This window comes from Aulonocara sp. 'chitande type north' Nkhata Bay, linkage group LG6, assembly GCF_057382095.1.
Source record: "Aulonocara sp. 'chitande type north' Nkhata Bay isolate Kocher_YH1m ecotype deep benthic linkage group LG6, A_spYH_male_GT1.1, whole genome shotgun sequence".
Classification (NCBI taxonomy): Eukaryota; Metazoa; Chordata; class Actinopteri; order Cichliformes; family Cichlidae; genus Aulonocara; species Aulonocara sp. 'chitande type north' Nkhata Bay.
Window position 1 is genome coordinate 7,191,674 of NC_141349.1, and position 11,671 is coordinate 7,203,344.

Genomic DNA, 11,671 nt, shown 5'->3' on the forward strand with positions numbered 1-11,671 from the left:
ATTTCTCCATTTTTAGATCTCTACTGGCCATCCTCCAGTCTTGTCTCTTCCTCCTGCTCTTCTTCCTCCTTCTCCTTCTCCTCCTCCGCACATGAGCTGCAAAGCTCCTCGGTGCCTGGCAAAAATTCTTCTTCGCTGTCAGAAGTATCTCCACTGCTTGTGGAGAGTGCAAAACTGCAGCAACAGCCTCCTCTAAACTGAGTGCACGCTTCATTGTGTCTGTGCAGAAATGACCACTCAGACCAGGCTGCAAAGTATTTTCATAGACTTCAAAGGTGCACCTGAATAAACATGCTATACCATACATCCAATAAGAGAGAGGAGGCACACTCTTGATCAAGAAAAAACATAAGCGCACGCCTTTGATCTCTCCCCCCCCCCCCCCCTCTCTCTTTCTCTCTCTCTCTCTCTCTCTCTCTCTCTCTCTCTCTCTCTCTCTCTCACACACACACACACACACACACATGCACATACATACATACACAATACCATTTTATGGTGGTTAGCTGTTTTATTGTCATGCATTTTACAAGGTAAGATAACCATGTCCTGCATTCAAAACCACTGAAAATGTCTATGGTGGTGCCGCTTCGGCTGTTATCAGTCCATATCCCCTAGATATGGACCATCTCCTGCTAGATTGTTCAGAAGGTTGTTATCATCCATCCAGATGGAGGATCACTAACAGGAGCGTGGGAAGACTCCAGAATCCACTCTGGCTGCAATCCGGTGGATACAGCAGTGTGTACAGGTAAGACCGTTTAAACGGACAGCATTTATAGAATGACTATTAAGTCAGACCAGCGAGTGTCAATAATGTTAATGTGGTTATGTTAGTAATACACCGAGTGCTAATATAACAGCTTTAAGATGCATTTGTAGATGTTATTACGTGTTTTACCGTCTTTATGGTGCTAGCTTAAAGTTACGGTGTAAACGTTAGCTTATATTGGAGTAAAGCTGTTACTGTTTAAACGATGTTAGCACAGAAATATTAGCTTCTGTCATGACTGACGAAGTTACTAGTTAATAAAGTTTCCAGTAAAGTGTTTAATCGCAGCCACAGACTGACAGCAAATATCTCGATTAGCTTCAGTGCATCTGTAATAAATATGTGCAAGTTTCAGTGCTTCGTTTAAACTGTATGATACTTATACTGACCCAGGGTCAGTGTAAAATACAATCCTAGCTGTGTGAACAAAGCCTGGCTCCTTTAATCCTGCATGAAAAACCTCAGGATGCAGGCTATTATTACTCTTTCCTGCTGGCACACCTGTCACACCTGAGAGTCAGCTAGAAACTTACAGTGACGTGGACATCATGCAAAGACTGCCAGACTCTGTAATACTGCAAATGATCAGTGACTCAAGTTAACACTAAACTTTAAACGGTACCTCTGTGTCTCTGTGTGCTGAACATTTAGGATTGAGTCAGGCTGCATCTGTGTTAGTCCTCTGACAGACTGGTGACCTGTCCAGGTGTGCTCTACCTATGACTACTGGGACAGGCTCTAGCTCCTGTAATAGAAATTTTATGTTATTCTCATTTAAAGCATTTAAGTGCTTATGCATATGCTTAGTTGTGACACTGTTATAGACTGTTCAATGAAAGTTTCTAAAACTAGATGAACTTACTTCAGCAGTTTGAGAAAACAACTCCCTTTACAGGTGCTGATAACGTCAAGGGCACAAAACAGCATAACCATTGATCCGTTAGGTTTCATAGCGAGACACGTGAAGTGGCAGAGCTGACATGACTGAACTGTGATGTTTGATGTGTGTTTGCTCTCCTGTGCACAGTAATAAATAGCATGATCACAGCTCTTTCTGTGTTGCAGACTTTATTAAAAAAATTCCATGACATCTACTATAACTGAACCAACCTGGTGCTCTTCATTTATGGAGGCTGTTGAGTCTGAATGTTGGATGTTGTGTATCTCGTGTTCTCTGGGCTTTGTTGTCCTCAGTCTTTTTGCAGGATCAGAAAACAAAACCGGGAGGCGCGTAAATGTTTCTTCTCCATGATGTTTCTTCAAATGTTTCTTCTGGATGATGATATGACCGTGACACGGGATGCCACCTTTGGTCTTGTGACGAAGCAAAGCTCAGGAAGAAGTGTGATTAAATGGTACCCACATGTTGAGAAGGATGTACAGGGCACCTGCAGCCAAATCCAAGCTTCAGCTTAGTTGTAGTTGCAGAATGCTATAGGACTGAGACATCTAAGGCATCAAATGTTTGATTAAACGGATGAAAAAGAGAAGTTTTTTCCCTATAATTATCACTTCTTAAAATCTGTAGCAACTTCAAGTCTGTCAGCATGCTGAGCATGCTCAGAATGTGACAATATATTTTTGTTCAATATTTAATTTCTTTCAGTTGCAATTGTTAAATGAAAAAATATATATTCTTATAATTTAGCAAACGAATTTATCAAAAAAAATACATATATCTGTATTAGTTTTAGTAAATTAATTTGACACCTGTATTGAAAATACCATATTGTATTCATACAGAATCAGTATGGTATCATTGTTTGTCTGTTCACTGATTGTTGAAGCTAAGAGCTACTTTGATCTGTTTAGATCTAAAGTATCCAAAGTTGAGTTCTAATGTTTCTTCACCCCTGTGTGTGTGATATGTGATTTCCTACATGCTGGCAGAGCAGAGCAGCAGTTTGTGCTCACAGATGGTGACGGTGTGGAGAGACAGTGGTATTTCCTCAGAAGAACCAGCAGAGTCACAAAGGACACCAGTCCATCTCACCACCTTGACTTGCTGACTGATGTTCGTCTGCACTGCACAGAGGAAATCAACTGACCGAGGTTTGTCCAGTGACGTGTTATGAAATGTATATTTGTTTTATGCTTACAGATATGTTTTTCTTGACAGAGGCTCTGCAGAGGTTAGACAAAGCAGAGAAAACATGTGCTTTACATTTTACTGTGATTTATTGAGATATTTGTTGCCTGATGTTCAGCAGGAATGGAGAAATAGAATCAAAGGGAGATGTTTTTCCTGTTTTTGTAATGATGTAAGTAAATCTTCAATATTATTTATTTGCTTGGTTATATTAGGAGCATTTCTGAGTGAGGGGGAGAGGAGTCATCATCCAGGTAAAGTGACGTGGATCAGTGGATACACTTGTCTCCCCTTTAAAGGAGACGATCCAAGTCATCCTTAAATGTTAACGCTTTCAAATACACAAACATTTTTAAAGGACAAAAATGAACATCCAACTTTGACTGTAATACAAAATAAATCTTTGCATGTGTGTTTTCAAACTCTCAGATGGGCAGTATATCAGTCTTGGACTGTCTAACCTGCCGGAGCAGTACTGAATGACCACCGCACGAGCATGTTCCTGCAACATTCAGCATCTGATCCTTCATCTGTGTGCTTCTGCTTTTGGTAAGTAGAGTTACCCAACTCCAGTAACTCTAAACACATGCCATCCATTTCTAACGGCCTGGTTACTTCCTGTCAGTTACTTTAGAAACCATGTGGTCACCTGACCTAACACTGTTTCTTCTTCTTCCCCTTAATGTTGAAGTGTCAAATGTCAAACAGCTGGAGAGGAAACTACACCAGTGTACTGGGATGTTTCAGCAACACGTGCCAGATGCTGTTCCTTCATGGTGACATCACCAGAGACAGTCCCGCCCACCTCAGGACCCATTGATTATGATGATCTGATCCATCAAACCCCCAGCAGGTGAACTTTATTCATGACATAACACCGCAACAATGTAAAAAATTAAACAGCAACAGTCTAAATGTAAAGTGCATTCTAAAGTCCTCTTCAATAAATTGTATGCAAAGAGTCATTCAGGTCACTACAGAACCCAGAGTCTTCATCATTAAATCTCTGGTTGCTTCATTTTTTCTATCCTATATCAGATATTTTAAAGGTTAGCTTAGGTAAAGTTCCATTCTCATGGTGAGGCAAAGTGCTTTATATGTGTGTGTGTGTGTCATGAACGGCTATAAAAGGCCTATAATTAAAGAACAAAGCGGGGTTTGAGTTCGAGTTGCGGCAGACTGTCACTACTTGTAAATGGAACGCAGCCTTCCTACGGCGGACAGCTAATAACAGGAATCGGACGCGGTCCAGCCAAGTCCACAGCAACCACCATAGCAACCGCCTAGCATGACCTTAAAAACATATTCTGTCTTCATAACTATCAAAATCGTGAAATGATTTGCAAAGTGTGAAAGTGTTACAGCTGCAGAGAGCTATGGCGGTATCTATGGAAGCTGTTTGCATAGCTAATAATATACGATGTAACCATGGAGACAGTCAGTCACTTGAGCTAGCGGTGCATGTTTACTACAGTGAATAAGGTGATTGAGTGCACAGCGTCCACACTCTGCAGGGGGTAAAGACATTACTTCAATATTGTTTTATATTGATATATATTAGCCTTCTGTTGACCATCACCTCAGGTTCACCATTACAGTTTCAGATTACAGATGCACACTGTCTAAACACATTCAAAAACTCATGTCTCAGAAATAAGCACAGCTGTTCATGTTTGTCATTAGAGTTTTATTTGTAAGAAAATTATGAACTTCATATTGTGCATTAAATAAAAGAACATTTCACAACTCTGAGTCAACAGAAACAGGTAACAGAAATGTCTCTAATGTGTACAGTGTAGTGTAAGCATTAAAAGATCATAAAGGAAAAACTAACATTTATGTGAAACTAATTGTAATAAAAAATGAGCAGGTGCTTTATAGATTCAAAAGAAAGAATCTGAAAACAACACTTTTTTGGTCTAAGTGATCAAAGTAGAAAACAGAACTGATGTTCAAGAACAAACCGTAGCTGCACTAATATTACACATCTCGATCGTTGTACTGAACAGACATGTTGCTTTTAAAACCACATGCAGTGTGTGACCATGACTGTTCACTGAGACCATGAACGCCACTTCGCTGAAGCATTCTTCTTCTTCTTCTTGCCATTAAATTGGAAGCAGAAGCAGCACGAGCTGATTTGATCTACTGAAAGGAAAAAGCAGAACATCTGAGTTGAAACCAGTCAGCTGAAATCATTAAGACAGGAACAAATTCAATGCAGTGTCTCAAGTGGCTTAGCCTGTTACAACTGTTGATACAAGCTAAATACGGTTAACACACAGTGTCAGGGAGCTCCAGTGTGGGAACTAGTGGCTTTAGGTTTGTAGTCATTTAACTTTCATCCATTCATTCATTTAATTCAGGAGGAAGAAATGCCAGGTTGGTGCAGGCTGGTTACATGCATTTGGTCCCATGCTGTCTTTAATTAAATGACTTGGTTCATTTTATGGCTGGGCTGTATGTGGGGTTATATCATGTTATTTGGGCAGGAGTACCTGTCCCCTGTTAGACTTAGAAAGTTTCTCCATAAGTAGAGTTTCTAACTCTTCTAGCACATCTGTGGCTGACAGCTTTTTGGTGGCTCTTTTTACCCCACACTGGTTGTGAGTGTGTAAATAGCCCCACTAGTTATTTTGGGTTGCAGTTAACTAGGGAGGAAGGGCTGGGTATGCCATGATTAGGTGAATAACAATTATATGTGATACATAAATTTCACAATGCATGCATATATCTCTATCAATTAAACCTGGCCTGAGGGCTGCCATTTTTTACATTCAGTTATTTCTCTTAGAAATGTTGGAACTAAATAATGAATGTGTTACAGTTAAAGTGAAACACTGGTCAGTGTAAATGGCTCATTGGGACACAGAAACCTTTAAATTAAACCTGATATCTAGTGTCAAACAATATCAAAGCTGTAAAAGATGTTTACATTCAGAATTTATAAAACTATGATTGTAAATAAATTCAAACAAGTGAGCTTTTCTCTTTGTGCTGAATATCAACATTGTGGTTTCTTAGACTGTAAGCTTTACTTTAGTGCAACCAGTTGCAGAAGCTGCCACTCCAAATGTCTTTTGATAACAAGAAAAAAATACCTTTTCAGTACACGGCCTGAAGTTCTTCTCCGACATCTTCTGCAATCGGCTTTGTCTGCTGGTTTGAAGACAATAAACCACAAAAAAGATGATTTAGTCACTTTGTCTGCGTCATGCAGCTCGAATGTGTCGTGTAACGATGTTGAATAGCCGTCGTTATCTCTCTGCTTTGAGCCTTTTATCAAAAGTTACAGCTAACTTCATGAAGTTGTACAAAAAGGCTTCATTTCGCCGAGACAGTGCGTTTCTGACTATTACATGCATTTGAATGGAGTTCTTGCACGAAACAAAGTATAAGTTTTCATTATGTGAATAACTTGTATTTTACACTGACCCTGGGTCAGTATCAACTTCATGAAGACAGCTGTAACTTTTGATAGAGGACTCACACACACACATATTTATGGCTTTGCCTTATAGAATTCAGCATCTCCGTGCTGAGGAAATAGGTTTTGCAGCTGTTTGAGCTAAGATTTTCAAATTATTCACAAATTGAAAACCTATACTTTGTGTCGGGCGAGAACTCCATTCAAATGCATGTAATAGCGAGAAACGCACTAACGTGGTGAAATAAAGCGTTTTTCCATAAACTTCATAAAGACAGCTGTAAATTTTGAGAGAAGACTCACACACACATTGGGGGGATATTGAAGTCTATAAGATAAAGCCATGAATATGTTTGTCTGAGTCTTCTATCAAAAGTTACAGCAAGCTCTATGAAGTTGATGAGAAACGCTTTACTTCGCCAAGACAGTGCGTTTCTCACTGTTACATGCATTTGAATTTAGTTCTTGCCCGACACAAAGTATAGGTTTTAATTTGTGAATAACTTGAAAATCTTAGCTCAAACAGCTGCAAAACCTATTTCCTGAGCACTGAGATGCTGAATTCTATAAGGCAAAGCCATAAATATGTGTGTGTGATTCTTCTATCAACAGTTACAGCTGTCTTCTTGAAGTTGATACTGACCCACGGTCAGTGTAAAATACAATCCTAGCTGTGTGAACAAAGCTTGGCTCCTTTAATCCTGCATGACAAACCTCAGGATGCAGGTTATTATTACTCTTTCCTGCTGGCACACCTGAGAGTCAGCTAGAAACTTACAGTGACGTGGACATCATGCAAAGACTGCCAGACTCTGTAATACTGTGAATGATCAGTGACTCAAGTTAACACTAAACTTTAAACAGTACCTCTGTGTCTCTGTGTGCTGAACATTTAGGATTGAGTCTGCATTGACTTTATTTATTGAGACTTTAATGTGCTAAAAGCAGGTTGAAGACAGCTCAGAAACATTTGAAGATTAAAATTTAGCATTATGGCTGCTGGTGGTTTGTAAAGCCTATACTCAGCTGTAGTTTTTGTTACTAATTTATGTTTGTTGTTGTTTAACACAGATTTCAGAAGAGCAAATATGCTTAATAGTTTAACTAGATTTCATTTGTCAGTGTGGGACTGCTGAGTCACCTGAAGAACTCATTTCATTCATTCTCCACATGATGTTCATATACAGAAATGTTTCACAGGAACTGGTTCCTCCCAAACTGTGAACTAGTGTGTTTCCATAGATTATCTCTGTATGAATGTACTTTTAAATGAAGGCAAGTGTTTGTCCTTTTTTGTTCCTCAGTTACAGTACGTGATATCTTGATATCAGGCGGTCAACACTGGGGGAAGACAAGAAGCAGACGTACTTCCAAGAGGGAGCTGCAGTGAGGACACAGCCAGGTCACTGAGGTCAGAGGTCAGAATCTGAAACAGCTCAGGTTTATATTTTAGGGGTTATAAAAAATCAAAATGTATTTATGAAGAAACCTTTAAATAATAGTCATAATTATGATTATTATAAGAAATATCAAACATTTAAGTGGATTTTCTGTTACACATATTGTATTAGCCCTGCAATAAACTGGCAGCCTGTCTTTGTCCTGTATCAGCTGGGATAGGCTTCATCCTCCCGCAACCCTGAATTGGATACATTGTATTCCAATTATGTAATCTGATCATTTACAAACTCAAGGTATCTAATCAAAATGTAAGTAATAATTATAAAATGGGAAAGCAGAAATAAGTGTGACATAAATGTAAATGTGTTAGCTCACATAGAGGACAGCTACATGTAGTCTGAAAAACCTTTGTTGTCAAGTTTGCAGGTATATCAGCACGAGACATTCTTACATAGAAGAGTCTGTTAAAGTCTCTAACTCAGCGAAGCATTATTGGTCCCGTCTGTTTGGATAAATATAGTAAGTTGATGTTTGTCCATTTATTGACACATTTTCTTAAGTGCTTCTCCAGTTCAGGATCACAGTGGAGCTGCAGCTGGATATGTTCATTAAATAAACCTTACAAAAGTTAACAATAAACCTGCATCCATGTACGTTGTTGTCCACAGGATAAGAAAATCAAACTGGAACACTGTGGAACATGTTAATAAATGTTTGTGTGTTTATGCCTGTGTCTTTCACAGGAGGCGCTGGAAGGTTTCCCTAATAGTTCCTGGTGAATCAAAGCAGAACCATAAAGGTTGCTGGATTGCATGATGGCCTTACCCCTGAGCAGTCATCCTGTTAAAGGAGGAACCAGTTAGAAGCTGTTTTCAAAGTAGCTGAGCAGATTTCATCTCAAGTAAGCGATTAACTGTTTGTTCATCTGTTCTGCCACTTAAAGAGCATTTAAGGACGTCTTTTGAGTGTCCAGCTGAATTAATTCTACTGGCTCTCATGGTCATTTGTTATTATAGACATATTTTTCATGTTCATCCAGCTATTTAGTAAATTCTATCTATTTAGTAAAATCCGTCAGCTATAAAATGTAATATAAATATAAAAAAGTCTGTTATCGTGTTACATTAGCATTCCTCACATATCAATGAGATGCTGTACAGTACAATCCTACTGACGCAGCAGAGGGATAACGACGGCTATTCAACATCGTTACACGACACATTCGAGCTGCATGACACAGACAAAGTGACTAAATCATCTTTTTTATGGTTTATTGTCTTCAAACCAGCAGACAAAGCCGATTGCAGAAGATTTCGGAGAAGAACTTCAGGCCGTGTACTGAAAAGGTATTTTTTTCTTGTTATCAAAAGACATTTGGAGTGGCAGCTTCTGCAACTGGTTGCACTAAAGTAAAGCTTACAGTCTAAGAAACCACAATGTTGATATTCAGCACAAAGAGAAAAGCTCACTTGTTTGAATTTATTTACAATCATAGTTTTATAAATTCTGAATGTAAACATCTTTTACAGCTTTGATATTGTTTGACACTAGATATCAGGTTTAATTTAAAGGTTTCTGTGTCCCAATGAGCCATTTACACTGACCAGTGTTTCACTTTAACTGTAACACATTCATTATTTAGTTCCAACATTTCTAAGAGAAATAACTGAATGTAAAAAATGGCAGCCCTCAGGCCAGGTTTAATTGATAGAGATATATGCATGCATTGTGAAATTTATGTATCACATATAATTGTTATTCACCTAATCATGGCATACCCAGCCCTTCCTCCCTAGTTAACTGCAACCCAAAATAACTAGTGGGGCTATTTACACACTCACAACCAGTGTGGGGTAAAAAGAGCCACCAAAAAGCTGTCAGCCACAGATGTGCTAGAAGAGTTAGAAACTCTACTTATGGAGAAACTTTCTAAGTCTAACAGGGGACAGGTACTCCTGCCCAAATAACATGATATAACCCCACATACAGCCCAGCCATAAAATGAACCAAGTCATTTAATTAAAGACAGCATGGGACCAAATGCATGTAACCAGCCTGCACCAACCTGGCATTTCTTCCTCCTGAATTAAATGAATGAATGGATGAAAGTTAAATGACTACAAACCTAAAGCCACTAGTTCCCACACTGGAGCTCCCTGACACTGTGTGTTAACCGTATTAAGCTTGTATCAACAGTTGTAACAGGCTAAGCCACTTGAGACACTGCATTGAATTTGTTCCTGTCTTAATGATTTCAGCTGACTGGTTTCAACTCAGATGTTCTGCTTTTTTCTTTCAGTAGATCAAATCAGCTCGTGCTGCTTCTGCTTCCAATTTAATGGCAAGAAGAAGAAGAAGAATGCTTCAGCGAAGTGGCGTTCATGGTCTCAGTGAACAGTCATGGTCACACACTGCATGTGGTTTTAAAAGCAACATGTCTGTTCAGTACAACGATCGAGATGTGTAATATTAGTGCAGCTACGGTTTGTTCTTGAACATCAGTTCTGTTTTCTACTTTGATCACTTAGACCAAAAAAGTGTTGTTTTCAGATTCTTTCTTTTGAATCTATAAAGCACCTGCTCATTTTTTATTACAATTAGTTTCACATAAATGTTAGTTTTTCCTTTATGATCTTTTAATGCTTACACTACACTGTACACATTAGAGACATTTCTGTTACCTGTTTCTGTTGACTCAGAGTTGTGAAATGTTCTTTTATTTAATGCACAATATGAAGTTCATAATTTTCTTACAAATAAAACTCTAATGACAAACATGAACAGCTGTGCTTATTTCTGAGACATGAGTTTTTGAATGTGTTTAGACAGTGTGCATCTGTAATCTGAAACTGTAATGGTGAACCTGAGGTGATGGTCAACAGAAGGCTAATATATATCAATATAAAACAATATTGAAGTAATGTCTTTACCCCCTGCAGAGTGTGGACGCTGTGCACTCAATCACCTTATTCACTGTAGTAAACATGCACCGCTAGCTCAAGTGACTGACTGTCTCCATGGTTACATCGTATATTATTAGCTATGCAAACAGCTTCCATAGATACCGCCATAGCTCTCTGCAGCTGTAACACTTTCACACTTTGCAAATCATTTCACGATTTTGATAGTTATGAAGACAGAATATGTTTTTAAGGTCATGCTAGGCGGTTGCTATGGTGGTTGCTGTGGACTTGGCTGGACCGCGTCCGATTCCTGTTATTAGCTGTCCGCCGTAGGAAGGCTGCGTTCCATTTACAAGTAGTGACAGTCTGCCGCAACTCGAACTCAAACCCCGCTTTGTTCTTTAATTATAGGCCTTTTATAGCCGTTCATGACACACACACACACACACACACACACACACACACACACACACACACACACACACACACATAAAGCACTTTGCCTCACCATGAGAATGGAACTTTACCTAAGCTAGCCTTTAAAATATCTGATATAGGATAGAAAAATGAAGCAACCAGAGATTTAATGATGAAGACTCTAAAACCCACTGTCTTGACAAAATAAAGCGTTTTTGTACAACTTCATATAAATAGCTGTAACTTTTGATAGAAGATTCAGATATACGTATTCATGACTTTATCTTATAGAACTCAATATCCCCGTGCTGGGCAAACAGGTTTTGCAGCCGTTTGAGCTAAGATTTAAAAATTATTCACATAATGAAAACCTATACTTTGTTTCAGGCGAGTTTCCCATTCAAATGCATGTAACAGTGAGAAACGCATTGTCTTGGCGAAATAAAGCGTTTTTGAACAACTTCATATAAATCGCTGTAACTTTTGATAGAAGACTCAGACAAACATGTTTATGGCTTTATCTTATAGAACTCAATATCCCCGTGCTGGGCAAACAGGTTTTGCAGCCGTTTGAGCTAAGATTTTAAAATTATTCACATAATGAAAACCTATACTTTGTTTCAGGCGAGTTTCCCATTCAAATGCATGTAACAGTGAGAAAC

General features: G+C 38.8%; 1 long non-coding RNA gene across 7 annotated transcripts; it reads left to right on the forward strand.

Moving 5' to 3' along the window:
* Window positions 1–449: 449 nt before the first annotated feature.
* Window positions 450–10,550, forward strand: LOC147327167 (uncharacterized). 7 transcript variants are annotated; one of them, XR_015129817.1, is made up of 10 exons: window positions 450–533; window positions 671–751; window positions 1,967–2,127; window positions 2,663–3,185; window positions 3,291–3,410; window positions 3,553–3,714; window positions 7,593–7,706; window positions 8,433–8,590; window positions 8,978–9,035; window positions 9,989–10,550. It is a non-coding gene; the product is annotated as an uncharacterized LOC147327167 (long non-coding RNA). The 7 variants fall into 7 exon arrangements; XR_015129814.1 differs by lacking the exons at window positions 450–533; window positions 671–751 and having other exon boundaries at window positions 777–2,127; window positions 2,663–2,824; window positions 3,077–3,185; window positions 9,989–10,529; XR_015129813.1 differs by lacking the exons at window positions 450–533; window positions 671–751 and having other exon boundaries at window positions 777–2,127; window positions 2,663–2,824; window positions 3,077–3,115; window positions 9,989–10,525.
* The last annotated feature ends 1,121 nt before the right edge of the window (window positions 10,551–11,671 follow it).